At 41.7% G+C, this 17,238-nt stretch overlaps 1 protein-coding gene across 1 annotated transcript in view; it reads left to right on the forward strand.

Moving 5' to 3' along the window:
* The window catches only part of tafa3a (TAFA chemokine like family member 3a), an 83,466-nt gene continuing 66,228 nt past the window's right edge, over positions 1-17,238 (forward strand). The window contains exon 1 of the mRNA XM_029432028.1: positions 1-481. The gene's annotated coding sequence lies outside the window, so the exon portion shown is untranslated. The remainder of the gene's footprint in view (positions 482-17,238) is intronic.

Raw genomic sequence — 17,238 nt, forward strand, 5'->3', positions numbered from 1 at the left:
TCCGGCTGCTCCCTCTCATCCCTCGGATACCTCAAATCCGTTTCTCTAACTGCACGAAGATGTTGCCAAACCCCAACTGCAACCTGCAAGGAGGATTGTAAAAAAAAGCAAAGCAAAAAGAAAAGCATGCTTGAATCCAGAAAGTATGAGTGACGGTCCGGCGGGTGGTCCAGCTGCTGAGGCGCTCCGGCCGAGGGGAAGTTGTGAGTCCAAACCGGAGGACCAGCAACTTTTATAGACTTTCCAGTACGCAGCCTGCAAGTAGCCAGCAGCCCCAATTTAGACTTCTTCTACTCGGGGATTGTGCGTCTGGACAGCTTTGACATTAGACCAGTGTTTTTAGGTTATGTGTTGTCAAGGGCGTGTTGAAGCCACAAGGAAATGGCATTTCTGTGAAGAAGAGGTTTCTGGTTTTTGTGGTTGACAATGGAGAATAAATGAAAGGGACGTTTCGGGGGATTAATTGACAGCACAACGACAGGTATGTTGACATAAACGAATGTAATTGTCTTGTATGTTGTACATTAAACTGTTTTAATTTGTGGCTTTAAAAAAAACAAAAAAAAACCGTAACGAAATGACCGACTTTAAACAATTTAGACTGCGAATTTTAAACAGCTCACGTGAGTCCTGCGAAATAACCAATCAGCCAAACCTGAGAATAAACTAAACGTGTCGATTACACTATTGATTGCTTCCACTATGATAAATAGTTATAAACTTGTGAGACACCCGCGAGCTCCCGAGAACTAATGATTTAAGGTGGTGTACAGGTGTAGCTGTAGCCTGGGAAATGTTCGGCTTCATGCTGTCTACATTCAGGGAACATCAGATCTGTGCAGCAACATGATGAAACCATCATCGGCTGCTTAAATTAGACACAAATCAAGTTTCCCTCAGAGGTTTCTGACTGGCTGCTTTTTTTTTTTTTGCACTGAAGCAACTCTTGAGTGAAAATACAAAGAACAACTTGCTTTTTATTATATAGTTCTTATCATTTGTGGAAACAGATAAAAGGCAAAGGAGTGATGTGTGTGGAAGTTATTATCTGATCATGGCTTTAAAAAAGATTATATCAACGATAATCATGTGAAAAACTGGCATGTAATCATCCCTCTTGTCATTATCTCTCTATCTCTCTCGCGAGCCGAGAGGAGCGAGATTCTATCTCTCTCGAGAGCGGAATCAGCTTCTCCGAGCGAGAGAGCTCAGAGAGTCTCTCTCTTTTCGCTCTATCTCTCCTCTCGGAGAGAAGAGGAGGAGAGAGATAGATTCGAGAGATCTCTACTCTCTCTAGAGCTTAAAAAGACTCTCTAGGCTTCTCGTAGAGATAGAGAGAAGAGAGAGAGAGCGGGCCTATCTCTCCCTCTCTCTCTCTCTCTATCTCTCTCTCTCGGAATCTCTCCTATCTCTCTTCTCCTCTCTCTTCTCTCTCTTCTAATCGTCTATCTCTCTCTCTCTTTTCTCTCTTCTTCTCTCCTCTCTCTCTCTCTCTCTTCTTTTCTGAAGCTCTCTAGTTTTTATATTCTCTTTGGGTAAATTCTAGTTATTGAAGCAGTAAATTACATCCATTCTGATGGTAAGTGTGTTCAGCTTTTACAGTTTTTGGAAGCCCTCCGCCCTAACAACAGTGCATAATATTTCTATATCTAAGCTTCCCCTCAGTAAAGGTAACCCCCAGCATAAACATGGCTCCCCACGTCACAGAGCAGGCTGTGTCCTCCATCACTGTCAATCCCCTCAATGCTAAAATAACAAATAAATAAAAAAAGCAGCTTCAGCTATAAGCGGCTTGTTTGTGACTTAAGAAAAGCACAATGCTGTTATCTTGTTGGATTATGTGGAGAAGACACGGACGGAGTCCCTAATGAAAACTGGCTCTTGTGTTTGCTGTCAGCTGCTCTGCACACAGACTGTAGATATGTATGATTATTCTTACACACCACTGTGAATATTTCTCTTTCTACAACCCCTCCCCTCTTTACTCTCCCCCTCCCACTTCCTCTCTCTTTTTTTCTTCTTCTGTATCTCCGTCTATCTCCTTGTTGACCCTGTTTTGTTTTTTAAAATCTGCCCTTCATGCCATTGACGAGCGTTGTGCGGTCAGCTGTTTTTCTTTCTTCCCCTCAATTAGTGCTATCATCACATTTCATCCTGCAGAATATGGAGATGGTAATAACCTTACACTCCTAATGCGGATGATACAATTGTGCTGTGATTAATTGAAGTCCCCTCAGAGAGTCAAAGGAGGCGTAGATCTTTGCTTTCACACTCACTGACAGGCAACCCATTATATTGTTTTATAGATCGCCGTCAGTAGCCCTTGAAGCTGCCCGCGGCCCACTGTTGTTCTGGAGGGTTTTATTGTGCAGTGTTATTGGTCGGTGTTGCTGACAGGCAGAGCAAAGGCCACCCTGGGATTACTGGAGATGGGATCCCTGTGACAGTTCCACTGTATTTGATAGTAACACTGGAAACTTGGAAAAGATTTATGCGCTCTGCAGTGGTAATTTGTTATGGAGCTAAAGGCTTAGAATAAAGTTGTGTCCGTACCTGTAAACATCCTGCCACAATAACCTCACCATGCTGCACTGTGGCGTGGAAATTCCCAAAACAAAAATGGTTGCTCATGCCTTCAAAATAACCAGATTCAGAGGTTAGACAGATTAGTTCGCAATTTCAGATGCGCTTTTCTTTTAAAAGCCACCATCTTCACAGACATTGAAACAAACAGAAGACAGAGTGCAGACCGAGGCTTGCAGAGAGTACTTGATATGCATGTGCCACCAGGTGATTTCAAGAGGAAGAGAACACCATGGATAAGAGGCTTGTCTCTAGTTTTAAGGAGCCACCACAGGCAGTATTTGTGTTCTCCGGCAGCTTCCTGCTCACACTGTCAGATCAATAGGGCATAATATGAGAGTCTGGTTTGTGTTTGCAGGCATGAGACAAAACAATACATTTTAGTTTTTGCACTTATGTATGTATGTATTCACAGCCCTGTGGTCATATTCAGATTGCCTGTTGAGACTACAGCCCTTCCTAATGTCTCTGTGCAAGACTGACATCACTGCGTTTTCTATAGTGTGGACATGCTGGATATATATTCAGGATACACACGCACGTGTGACAGCCCACTGTCTTGTCACAGAGAACATTGCACCGCAGCGCCGCAAATCTTGGGTATTGCATCATTTCAGAAACTCTGTATTCACCACCAGCCTTGCAGATTTGGCTTAGTGGAACAGTAAAAAGTCAGCCATCTATCTACATGATTACACCCGATTTCAGCACCCCGAGATTTGCTGCTCAGCGATGTTCATAGGCTAATGTGTTTAGAAAGCACAGTTTGTACCACCTCTCAAAGCGCCAGCTCGAGCTGCTGGGGTGAATCCATCGGGTGTTTTAAAGGAAAATTCGAAGCCCCACCATAGCGAACCAAATGCAGCATTGTTACGCTCGTGTGCAGCTCCGTCATGTACAGAGGAGGAGGAGGACATGGGCAGAGCACATCCTATGTTTTATAGATGCCATTTAAAGGAGCATGCCCAGGAAGGGCTGGCTGCAATGAACTGTAACCGCCGAAAAAACACCAAGACAATAAACAAACAAATTGGTTTCCTGGAAGCCAGCAGCGTCCCAAACCCGGGCTGATCCATGCCGATGCGACAAACTCGACTGAGAAGCACAACTGCACCTCTTATTTATTCATGCTGATTTGCTGTGTGTGTGTGTGTGTGTGTGTGTGTTGTGATGTCATCGTGTCATCAATTCCTTCTGTTGTTTGCTCAGTGTGCATGACTGGAGTACAGACTGATCCTATGGGCTCCATCATGTAAAGTTCATTTGACTCTGTTGTACTGACTCCAGTAAACCGCTCATGTGATGCATTTGAAGGCATATTTTTCAATAAGAATGATGCAAAGTGATCAATGCCTCCGATATCTTGAATCCTATGGAAATTGCAATATTAATCAAATGAATTGCCATTAGATCTTTTTTTCCACTCAGCATCACTGTTAGGTAATGTCACAGTGTCCTGTGCACCTTTAAATCAAAGTGAGACAATCTGAGCAACAATGAGACCTTCAGGGGTCGATAAGTTACTCTTTATCTACAACTCGCAAGATGCATTTCGGTAAGAAACACCCATCACATCACAGAGCAACATTTAATAATTGAGGGTGGAAGCTCAGTACAATCAGATTACATTTATTTATTTTCAGATTCTCTGTCAATTTGGCGACATGTTTCCTTTGATTCTTTAAGCCAGAAAATAAAAATTGAGGCAAAAATATATCTCTTTAAATTTCCTATTTTAATTCCTATTAGGGATTTATCTTCCGATCCACCTTGTTGTAACCACTGATGAAAACAATCCTTAGAAGTGTATTCAGATTTAGATTCACAATATAATGGTTTAAAAGGATTCTTTTATCTTTTGAAATGTATCCATCTGGATTCCAAAATGACTTTTTTTTGTGTGTAGGGATGACTCATGCTTGCAAACTCACATTTTCTAAGCCCAAATGTTTGAGTCCATCCTGAACATACTCTGTGTACAGAGGACGAGTCTTGTGACTCCTCAAGTGCTCTGGACACTGAGGACAATGAGCTTTCTCTCTCTCTCTCTCTCTCCTCTCTCTCTCTAGAGAGAGAGAGAGGAGAGAGAGAAAGAGAGAGGGAGAGATAGAGATAGAGCTCTCTCCTCTCTAGCTCATAGATCTCTCTCTCTCTCTCTCTCTCTCTCTCTCTTCTCTAGATCTCTCTCCCTCTCTCTGGGTCTCTCTCCTCTCTCTGAGTCAGGTCTTCTCTCTCTCTCTGTCGCTCTCTCTCTCTCTGTCTGTCTTTTCTCTCTCTCTTCTGTCTCTCTCTCTCTCTGTCTGTCTTCTTTCTCTTCTCTCTCTGTGTCTCTCTCTCTCTCTCTCTCTCTCTCTATCTCCTCTCTCTCTCTCTATCTGTCTCTCTGTCTCTCTGTCTCTCTCTCTCTCTCTCTCTCTCTCTCTCTCTCTCTCTTCTCTCTCTCTCCTCTCTGTGTCTTCTCTCTCCTCTCTCTCTCTACCTCTCTCTCTGTCTGTCTCTGTCTCTCTCTCTCTCTCTTTCTCTCTCTGTCTCTCTCTATCTCTCTCTCTCTCTCCCCCCCCCCCCCCCTCTCTCTCTCTCTCTCTCTCTCTCTCTCTCTCTCTCTCTCTCAGTTCTTGCCAGCTTTCACTCTTAATATTGTGCCATTGCGCCAAATTCTCACCAAGTCATTCTCCAGCACAGCAGCGAGGAACTGGATCCTCCAAGCCCTTAACCATTGGCCCAGTGAAAGAGTCTGGGAATTTCAGATTTTGAGAAACCCACTTCTAAACCCTGCTTCCTATTGGAGTAAGGAAGCACTGATTTTTAGTTGGCAGATCTTTTATCTCTCTTGCCTGCTCTTTCGGTGCCTGAGGGTCTTTAGCAATATGTTTTTTTTCTCCTACTCTTCTCTGGTGTTGCTGTCAAGCTCCATCTCACACCTGTAATCATTAGACTGCAATTTGGGTAGAAAATTGCAATTACAGGGGTTTAAAAATGAGCCTGTTATTTTCTACGCTTGTTATTTCTTCGTTGAGAGAGCAGGAGAATAGCAATCCTGTCGTAATTATAATTAAACAAATTGGACTCAATGAAATTGGCAATTAATGTCAAAGGTCTTTCCATTTGCTTAATTTTCAGGCTTTATTTTTCATGTTGAAAGTTGAGCTGTTTCCTCCTGTGGTTTTCCTGCATGATGTTGACAGGCTCATCATCTGCCCTCCTGCCTCTCATCACACAAACAATAGGAGGTGTGTTGGATTTTGTGACCCAACGGGGAAGCCGGTCAGGTTTCTTCATCAGCAGATCCTTGCAGTGGAAGAGAGGAGGACTCTTCTTCAAAGCAGGCTCCTATCTTCAAAAGAAATGCACCCATGTCATTAAATGCATTGTGCAGAAGCCAGCGTCTGAGCCTTGATCTTATGTACACGATGAGAATGATGAGAAACAGAAATCTGGGTGTTATCTCTGCACCATGATAGAATTAGCTCAAGGCTAGCTGCAGTTCACGCTCCTCTTTCATCCGTTCAAATACGCCTCCTCTATATCCCACTAAAAATACATACAGAACATTTTCCTTTTAATTATTCTTTTGCAGTTTGATTTGATTTGCTGTTATACTATCTGTAATAATAATACTGTAGTTTTACTTCAATGCAAACGGGTTTGAGCCAGGGCCATTAGGTGCAAAAATGATGTGCAAAGATAGCTTACGATCGACAGACTCACCACTCGGTTGTGTTTTTGTTAACCGTAAAAACAAGAAATCCTTTCTAACTTTTATGGCTTTTCACTCCCTTAAAAACATTTTTCAACTGTTTCATATTGTATTTTAGCTTCACCTGGATTTATGCTTCATTCAGACTCTAATGTTTGTTACACTCTAATGTTTGGGCGGTGTACAACATAGAGGAAATCAGGAAACCCAACCTTTTGTAGCGACGGGACATTCAGTGTTTTAAGCTCATTTTGAGTCTGTGTAACCGTGTCTTAAGCTTTGAGACTCTTGTCGATTATCTTATCATTTTCCATCCTCCTTGTTGTCGCCACTACTGTATCCAGACAGCACAGCGAGGCTTTTCCTGTTACTGCGGCACATTTCTGATGCTTAGATTGATGTTCTTTTTTTAGACCAGCATCAATTTCCAGATATAAAGCAGAATTATAAGCCTTGGGATGGAAACAATTTAGTTCTCTCTCCCTCCCTGATCTCTTTCGTCTTGCTTGCACTCTCTCTTCCCTTCAAACACACGCTCACACGATCAAACACACACACACAACAACTTCCTCTCCACTGTGTGTGGGGTGACTAATTTCTCTTGGGCTTTGGACTTCAGCGTGAGAGAGGGTGAGAATTAGGAAGAAAATGAAAGCGAGAGGAGAAGCAGTGATGCACTGGCAGCTCAGAGGAAGCCGCCCACATCCAAAGAGCCTGATTTCACCTCTTCCACCTCATCTTTTCGGTTGCCTGCCTTTCTTATAAACCAGTGCGAGCCCAGAGCACCGAGCATGTGTGTGTAGCCTTTTTGGTAATGTGTCAATTTAAACATTCTTTACTCTCCAGTTTCAGGTACTGGAGCCGAATCACAACTAATGTGTCTGCTGCTCCCATCTGGGAGGAGACATTTAAATCTAAGTGTGCAGTTTTTGTATCTAATTTGAGCCGTCTTTGCTGGATTCTGGAGAGCGGAACGGCTGCCAATCAGTAGGGCTTTGTTTACTCACTGTGTCCAGCTCACAGCGAGGCTGCTACACAAAGTGTGCCTTTGTACAGGTTATATAGGTTATATGGCACTTGTGTTTTATTCACTTATACACCATTAATGGAGAAAACCAGGGCGTTTTGGAGCTGACAGTCATTTTTGGGAACTGATTTCATCTCCATCTTGAGATCTCACCAGCGGGTCTCAGCGGCAACGCCAAATCAGGCCAGGGGCGTAAAGTGTGGCGACAAATGGCCCCTTCCCCACTTCCTACCCTCATACTTCTGGCGCCTCTGCTTGGACCACTCATCTGCTATCGCGGTGACAAAATCAGTCCCCAGACATACAGACAGAAATATAAACACCTGGCAAAGTACTCCAAACCTCTTCAGTTGTAGTTCCCTTCACAGTAGGTGTCTCCAGGAGCACATTTCACCATTATGACACACACACTCAAAGTCTCACAAGGTGAAAATAATACCAGCGTCGCAGTTGCAGCTAGTAATACTTTTTATTTACAAACCTTTTGTTGAAATAAAGATTATAGAGTAGTAGCTCAAAGAAAGGAAAGTAAAGCTACGAATTGGCCGTCTACTTTTACAGACGCTGATTGAGTGACTGAGATTGTTGAAAATCTTGGCAGCAATTCAGCAGGAATGTTTACTAGCTGTGTGCAGGTAAACATGCCCCATTATATAGTCCTCAGACTTTAGTCTACACAAGCAACCCACTGCGCAGCAGGAATACTGAGGCTGGACTTATTGTCAGTGTTTGGTTTTATTACTGTGCTGTCTTTCTCTGCGTCTTCACAAATATCTCCAATGACTTTCATTGGAGATATTTCACCTCACCGCTGTTTAACACAAAAATAATTAGACTTGTATTTGAAATGTGTCAAATGCATCGACAGAATTGCGTCCACATCCCTGCCTGGTTGACAAAACAAGCACTGCACTCACTTGACAGAATGCCAAAGCTATGTAGGACTTAGCGTGCACTTATGTCAACCCACTAATTACATGTAGCAAGTTGTATTACTGTCACAGAACACCTCTCTGCTTCATGATTGGAGACATAATGGAGATATTTTTGCTGCCATTCCCTCCCTCCCTCTTGTACATCTCTTAACACCTCTTCCCCCGGCCCTAATTCATTTAAACATTTAAAACAGGCACCTCAATTATTCATGTCCCCCCCCCAGTCGTCTGTGGCTCCGGCTCGGCCTCCTGCGGCTCCTGGTGCAGAGTGTGTCTGGATGGACACATTCCCAGGCTGCTCATTAATTGATGCCTCAGTTGACGCCAGAGGTCTAATGCACTCTCACTCTCTGCTTGCTCTCCCTGCCAATCCAGCATGCCGTCTCTTCCCTCTCTCACACGGACGGCGTGAGGGTTTTTTTTTTTTTTGTGTGCAGAGAGTGATGTCATGAAGTCGTGCTTAAAAGGTTCAAAAGGTGTCTTCACCCCACTGGCCCGCTAAAAATGAAAACGATGTCAGACAAGAGGTTATATCGGATAAATCTCCGCTCATGGTCAGACCGCAGGAGTCAAGACTGGTGTAACTAGACAATATACATCTCTTTCTTTCCTGTCTTTCTATCTCTTAACGTCTGTCCTCGTTTCGATTCTCTGGCCTCGTATTCTCCATCATTCAGCGCAGTATGTGGGTGGTGGTTACCTCCTCTGCACCAGAAGGAAAGGTTCAAAGGGGTCATTAAACTGAAGATTCACCACAGGGAACACAACATGAAGAGTACAACAAGATTAAAGTTAAGGCATTAAGAACTGCAAAATCATACAAGAAAGGATGTCTGTCTTTTCTACACATTAAAGAGAGTAGATGGCAGGAGGAGTTCGCTTTTTAGCAAAACAGGAGTTTGTGATCTGTTTCACTAACACATCCTCCTCTTAAGTTAGAGAATATGCATGCCATAGGACAGTACTGGAAACACTGGAAAAGATGCATGTTGAAAGTGTATGTTCACTGGCCAAGCGTCACGGGGTGCGAGGGGTGTGGTCACGCTTAGCGCTTTGTGAAGAGTCCAAAAAATGGATGACGTCATTATTAACATGATGTTTTGTTCAAACAGGACCCATGATGAGAAGCCATGATTAAAGAGTGTTTGGAAAAGGGCAGGCCTCAATACTTGGCAGGTGATTGGATTGGAACCATCTTTCAATCATTGTTGTTTTTAACGAACAGTCACGTCTCCTTGTCGCATCATACACAACTAAACGACGCAGGTAGCTCCTCGCAGGACGCTGACTGGTCAGGACACATTACTTGAAGCCTTTCCGTGCGATATGTGATCCTGCGATTCACACGGAAACGTGCAGGGTAGCGCCATATGGGTTATAGCTAAGGTTAGCATTATTGCACTTCAGCATTAGTTCGAAAGATTTCTAAAATGGCATCTTCCATCATTTATCACTGATTTGAAAGCACCGTCCAGTGAGCAAGATCAGTGACACCAATCCAACACACCCACGATATTGCATGAGCTGCAGGTGCGTGATTGGTCTGGCTAACAAGTTCAATGCAAAAATATGTGGTGGATCCTCCAGCTGTGACTTCTTCATATACTTTATAATATATGTATAACCTTTATCTTTTAGTGAGGTGTGTGTGAAGCCTTCTGTATGTTTGTGACTGCAGAGGCTTTTTCAATGCAGCTGAGATGTTGAGTGTTGAGTGGACTGGCTTTGTACTTGGCGCTGTCCATACCTCTTTTTTGTGTAATTGTCTGAGATTTCTTCCTTTTTTCCATTTCAATATAATAAGGCTACACTGAGGAAACATTTGTACATTTATAATTGATAATCAGTTGTATACATGCTGCAAATTATCATTAATTATTATTATTAATTATTGTTGGTTTGGTGGTGCCACTCACTTGGAGGATGGCATTATTTTTAATGAGTTTTTAAGAGTTAATAATAATTATTTTGCGTGTTGACTTTAGTATTCATTACTAATTTCTGCTACCGTCATAATTAAACATGCATACCAATGTGAGGGCAGTTTTGTATTTATTTAATTGGGGAAAATGTAATCAATACAGTTAAAACAGTAAATGCAGTATATCTGATTTCATGAATGATTATCTTAAAGTATCCTACAGTTTAGTATTTTAGAAGACGCATACATTTGTTTTATTCCCTTCAATAACAGCACATCTTTGAGCACAACGCCTAAAACAAAATGTAATTCAGACTGTCCCTCAGCTTGTGATCCCAACAGATGACGTTTCCTCCTTTTTATATCGTTTCACATGAATCGTTTTTAGGTGACTGAAGAGATAAAACAACATATGAAGGAATAAAAAGCAAGATTTGAGAAAGCAGAGATGTTTTGTTTCTTGTCATATTAATCATCTCGCGACTCCTTGACTCCACATATTTGAGATTTATGTGTCATTTTTAAAAAAGTTTTAAAATGTTCTAAAGAGACTTACTTCCTGGCATTTCTGTTTTGATCACTTATGCTTGACCTTGCTAACAAGCTTTAGAAAATATAAAAACGAGTCTTTCCTTCCTCCTGAAACACGAAGCCTGCAGTACAGAGGTCTGTCGTGGATGCCTGAGTGCCAGCCTGACCACTGTATTAGAACTGTGCAAGAAATCAATTCAGGAAATATAGAGGCAATTATTTTGTCTCCCACATTCGCTGACAAAGTATCAGCTAAGCGAGCCAAGAAGAAAACACAGAATTAAAGAGAAGAAAATAAATAAATCTCCACTGTGGGGTTTTGGGACTGTATATAGAAACATGTGGGTGATTTGAAATCCTGTATACTTCTGCAAAGCAGCTGTAATTAATGAGACTGTGAATGTCGATCTGCTGAAACCTGAACTGATATTTTACCATGTGCGTGGTCGGAGCACAGACTCAGAAAAGCTTTAAATGTAAGCTCAGGCCAGATTGAAGTCAGCGTGTTGACTGTGTTTTTCCCTCTATCATGCTGCCTCTCGAGTCAGTGCTTTGTAATGGGTCTTTTGGGTATATGAATCATGTACAGTATATTTCTGTTCATGCCCAGCAAGTTCACTCGGTGTCAGACAAGACCACACGTAGAAAATAGATTCCGTTGTCTTCGTCATTCCCCTTTTTTTGTAAAAGTTGTGTAGGTTATGTTTAAGCTCCTTTGTGATGGGACCCGCAAATATATTTAGAAGACTTTTGAAAACTTCTTTCCGAAGTGAAACGACTTCCATCATCAAAACTTCACCCATCTGCTACTGAAATACTAAATGAAATCAAACCGGGAGAATTGTTTGATCAAAGGTGTACATTTGTATTCGCGAGTTGAAATCATCCTCGTCACTATCTTTTTTATTCATCCAAATTAATTCCATCTTTAATTTCCGTCATTAAATGTGTATTCTGGCATTTTCTCCCTAATCGGATCTCAGAACTTCATTACGCTCTCATGCGGAGCTTTTCAGCCTCTTATTTTCCCGTCAAATGAGGTGTGCAAAGATCAGCTGTAAGCCATCAGCAACAGAGGCCAAATGGAGGGGTAATGTACTCCTCCTTATGCAAAGATGCACTGCTGCGACCTATGTATTAACATTTGGGAACAACTCAAACCTCTTAATCCTTTGGATAATTAAAAAGGGCACTTTTCCCCCTGTATGGCTTATTATCCTCAAATGATGTGTATAAGGCGTGAGGGAGAGACAGGGGGTGGATGAGAGGGAGTTGATAGCTTGTCAGTTAAGTTTGTGGAGCCTCCATATAATTAATGGTGTGAGACTTGACAGACAGTGATTCTGTATTAAGATAGGGGCATCATTTGCCCTGAAGGCCCCTTGGGACACCACTGGGACTACAGAGTTGGACATGGACTTAGACATTTGCATTACAGCGAGGGTTTGCGAAGGCATTTCCCCCTCACAGCGCGGCAGTGAAGCCAGAGAAGAGTAGGCAGCAGATAGAGCACGTCCTTTCCAAAGAGCATGTTCTATGACACGATTGTAAGAATCTGACAGAACATCATCCTGACTGCTGTGAGGAGAAGAATAAATGTCCACCGAAAAAGGGAGGAAAATGAAACGGTTCTGGCTCACTGCTAATGAACTGTGATATGTTACAGAAGCTGTCTCTTTCATCTGCTCGGAGAAAAAAAAAGAAAAGGGAAGACTGCGGTGATGGTAGTCCATGTGTGTCTTGCTCCTCCTTCCTGCCGGGCATTCTGGTTTATGCAACAACTCGGAAAACAAGATGACCTGCTCATCAAGTCGACCGTGGATACATGAAGGTTAACACATTCAGCCTTTTCTTCACATCTACTGGCCTGTATTAAAAAAACGATTATTTATGTTTGATCTATTCATTTAATCTAGCGATTATGCTGCGTTAAAACCGTTACATCTTTACAGTTATGTTTGTTTTGGTTATAACGTAGCGTGTGAAAGCAGCAACATCCAACATCCAACGGAGCACGTAACACGAGCGTTTACAGCTCCTCGTGTTAGTTGAACCTTTGTGGAAGAGAAACAAAGGCCAAAGGTAAAAACATTACTCGCACTGTCTGTTGTGAACTTGTACACCGAATTCCTGGACCAACTTTGACATATCATCGTTGCGTAGTTGTGCAAACTCACCTGTGACATTACGAGTATGCGTCAGTTCGGTTTTACCTGCAGATAACATGTCTGCTTGTTTACTGTATGAGTGTCTTACTGCTCACATTTCCTGCCCTGCTGGTTTTTTAGCAATGTCTGAGATCTTAGTACTCTGTAGCAAGTAAAAAAAGTCCTTTCCAGTCGACACAGACGATTGGAGCAGCTACTTTAATGAAGATCTATGAAATCTAGAGATTTAAGAGTTTATATGTATTTTTTAAATTGCCTTAAAAAACAACCTGTACAGCTGAATCCACGATTGATGCACATTTTCTTTTCTATTTTCTATTTCTTTTGAGAAAGGGTGTACAATAATCGGCAAACACCACTGTGTGAGCATAGAAACACAACAGTACACAGTAACAGTATCATCATGTCCCCCGTCCCTTCCCATCCACCCCCGTACTCCCAAGTAAACAAAAAGAGAAGAACACACAACAGAGCCAAGTAAGTAACCAAAAAGTACGTTTCTGAAAATGCACTTTTTGTACCTTTTAAAGCATCCTTAGTTATTATTTATTAAGAGTAAACAGTATTTATTAAGAGTAACACAGTTAAGACTTTAGTGAATCTGTTTCATCACGACGATGTTGTGCCCCACTTCAAACCAACAGCGCTCTAACTTTGGCAGAAAATAGCATCTTCATGTAAGATCCCATCGCTCATGGCTGATTGAGAAAATGGGTTTCCAGGACCTTCATGTACACTATATATATATATATATATATATATATATATATATATATATATATATATATATATATATATATATATATATATATATATTTAAAGCAACAATAACATGTGCGCTTGGGTATTCTTTAGTAATTGTCTTTTGATCCTGTGTGTGTGTGTGTGTGTGTGTGTGTGTGTGTGTGTGTGTGTGTGTGGTTCAGCAGGATTATTTTCCCTTTCATCTCTCAACGTTTCTCATCTACTAGGAATCTCACTGTTTGATTTGTTTCCAAGAATACTGTTGCATTGATCGAGCGCGCCTTTCCTTTGCGTATGGATATGTGTTTGTTGTATGTTCATTATTGTACTTGATTATCTGTGTGCATGTAGGACTGTGTGCGTGTGTGTGTGGGAAGCTCAAGGCTCTGCTTACGAGCACCCTGGCAGTTGAGCACTCTGGACGGGTGGAGCAGACACTGAGCTCAGACGCACCTATTCATCACTCTGAAGCAGGGAGTTCATTAAAATAGCCCACGCAGCCTCCTTTGTGGCTCCTGAACCGGAGCCTCCCATGCTAAACAAACAGGGTCAAAAAGTGATCTCACCACACGTTCATACGGTTCAGCAATAACAAACACTGAACAAGAAAAACCCTCAAATAGCAAAGCTGTTGGTTGTAAACACAGATCATTGGCCGAGGATACGTCACTACAATTGTCTGAATTTGATACTTTATGCAAAGATCAAGTGCCGCTGTTTATGTTAAGACAATATTTTCTTTTATTCTTCATACCAAAAACTCTCAAAATTTTAGTGGCACACAAATAGAAAGTCGTATTTTCTTTCCGACAAGAAATCAAGCTCCCAGTAGTTAACACCTCTTGTTCTACTCGTGTCTTATTACGGATTTGGAGAAGATCAAGATATTAGGGCTTAGAGAAAAGTGTGTTTCTGCAATTGACTGTAGAACAAGACTTTCTCTACATCATAAAATATAACATTTAAACATCTGGTTATGCACCACTTTGCACCAATTTTCAACAATACAGAGGTGGCAGACAGAGAGGAACACTCCTGAGCTTGCCCATTAAGGTGCTTAATTAACACATATTAAAAGATGCAACACTTTTTAACTAATACTTCCGCCCAAAATTGTAAATCTGCATTGATTATTTCCTCCCTATATTCGTCTGGAGAGATCAGTAAATCAAAGTCAAAATCCTTCTATGTGCGATCTTACTCGTTTTTTTATTCTGAATGAGAACTTGAGGAAACATCTCTCTTTGAATCTCTGAGACACAGCAGACCAGCTGTCAGCGAAGGGGCAGATGTGTATATATATATATATATATATATATATATATATGTATTTCTTCATTGAATGTGACTCTGGTATCATAATGCAGTGAAGCCTTTGTAGATATTATGTGGGTGTAATATATTCTGTTACAATGTCGTCGTCTCTGGTAGCTTTCTTTATAATTTGAACTTTTCAGCACAGCATGCTACTGCTCTCTCTTTAATCGCACTTTATTTTTCCTGGAAACGTATACAGTACATTCAGTTCAAAGAACTAGTTCAAGATTTTGGGAAATGCGTTACTTGCAAAATACTTTCTTGCTGAGAGAAACAACAGTGTGTAAAAATAATTATATATATATATATAAAGTCGTACATTTCCAAGAAGAAACATGGATATTGTCTCATATTAAAGTGGTACATTTATGGGAAAAAATTGCAGCATTTACGAGAAAGAAAGAGAGTTTTCATTTATATCTTCATTCAAATCCAAATTCATTGTGACAGACAATCCTAGATGTGTGCCAGCTTTTGTTTTTATTGTAGTAAAATGTAGTAATTCATTCAATACAATGTGAAAATGTTTATTTAAATACTCTTTCCACCACCTTTCCATCAAATGCCATTAAAACCTGCCAGATGTTTAAAAAGAAAAAGTGTTTTAGATTACTTAAACAAACGTACAGGGCACATAAAAACATAACTAACACAACTTTAGGCAGAAGCAAGACAAAAGACAAAAACTCCACACACACTTTGCATCATTTCCTGTCGGTACACAGCCACACAGCACAGCAGCTTCACACAGTGAGCCAACCAAACACAGGTCAGATGTTGTTGGACCTTATATTTGCTCTGTGACTAATGGGCTTTTGGTCCTCTTTGTGTGCAACCTCGGTGACCTCTGAAGTTTTCCTCGGCCATTTCTACGACACATGACAGCTGCACATGCATCGATGGCTCCATGTGGGTTACTGTGAGCTAAGAATGTGTATATTTCTTGTCAGGATTCAGTCTGAGCGCTTCCCTTGTGTGTAAGCGGGGTGTATGTGTGACTGTACATTTATATCTCTATTCTGCGAGTGCTGTATTGTGGAGTTCTTTTGTGTGTTACAGTTGGTGGATGTTGGTGCACCGGAGCAGATGTGGCATTTAAATGGCCTTCTTTTTTGGGAAGCAGGTGGCTGAGTGTGATAGATCATAGATGTCATCACTGGCTCTGCTTTCTTCTGTGTAAGTCCTACCAGAATCAGTTTTTGTCTTTGGTGCTTCGATGGCACACACATGCAAGTAGGGACATTGAAACACACACACACACACACACACACACACACACACACACACACACACACACACACACACACACACACACACACACACACACACACACGCACACACCCGTCATGCAAACCTTCAGATTCATTTATGTGTGTACATTCAGACGCGCACACCTGCAGGGAAGAGCAAACCAGCTATGATTAAGGAGCCCTGAAATCCCACAGCGCCTCGGTGTCAGACCTTTCCTCCTCTGTAATGACCTGTAAAAGTCCGCCAGCACAAAGAGCCAAAAGTAGTTTGATGTGGAAAATGTTTTAGTCAGATGTATCACTTGCACGGACGCACGTGTCTTTCAGCTCCTGTCGTAGCTTCTTCCTGTATCCACCTTGCACCATAATGACTTTGCACAAAGTAAAAGCCGAAACTGAGTGATTATAATTATGGTTGTATCTGATTTTATAATGATGTGTGAGCTCTCCTCCGGGCCTGTTCCATTTCTCTCCTCATGCTGCTGTTCTTTATTCTCGGGGAGGAGAGAGGGCGTTTCGAACGAGCCCACAGCAAACAGGACTAAAAATAATGACTCTGTGGCTCTGTTTGAGCTTTGCTGCTCTTTGCCTTCCCCTCAGGAATAGCTCTCTAAATACACACAGCGCTAATGCGGCGGCACAGCTCTGGGCTGTCTGTGTGCCTCCTCAGTCATTTTCTTAAAATATCCAAACGCTTTATTGATCTGGCCCCCGTCAGCCTGAGATGCATTAGATCTCTCCGCTGCTATTTTCAATATAACGTTTGTGTTTTTTTTTTGTGTACGTGCGAGCGTCATGTTTGCTCGAGCTTTGCAAACACTGAGGAGAAATCAAGCAGAGCAGGCGGGTGCAGGCAGCTAAGAAAGTGTCCTAAATTATTGTTATTATTAGCCCGTAATGACATCATTTCTCCAAGGAATTTAGAGGGTTTGAGAACAATCTTTCCAAAACATCAACAACAACAAAGATTTCTTGTGCTGCCGCGTGTTCTGACAGCGCTACCCACTGCTCCATTAATTTTAATCAAATGTTTACAATGCACTAACAGCTTGGAATTGTGTGTGT

Source organism: Cottoperca gobio, chromosome 5 (assembly GCF_900634415.1).
Source record: "Cottoperca gobio chromosome 5, fCotGob3.1, whole genome shotgun sequence".
Taxonomy (NCBI): Eukaryota; Metazoa; Chordata; class Actinopteri; order Perciformes; family Bovichtidae; genus Cottoperca; species Cottoperca gobio.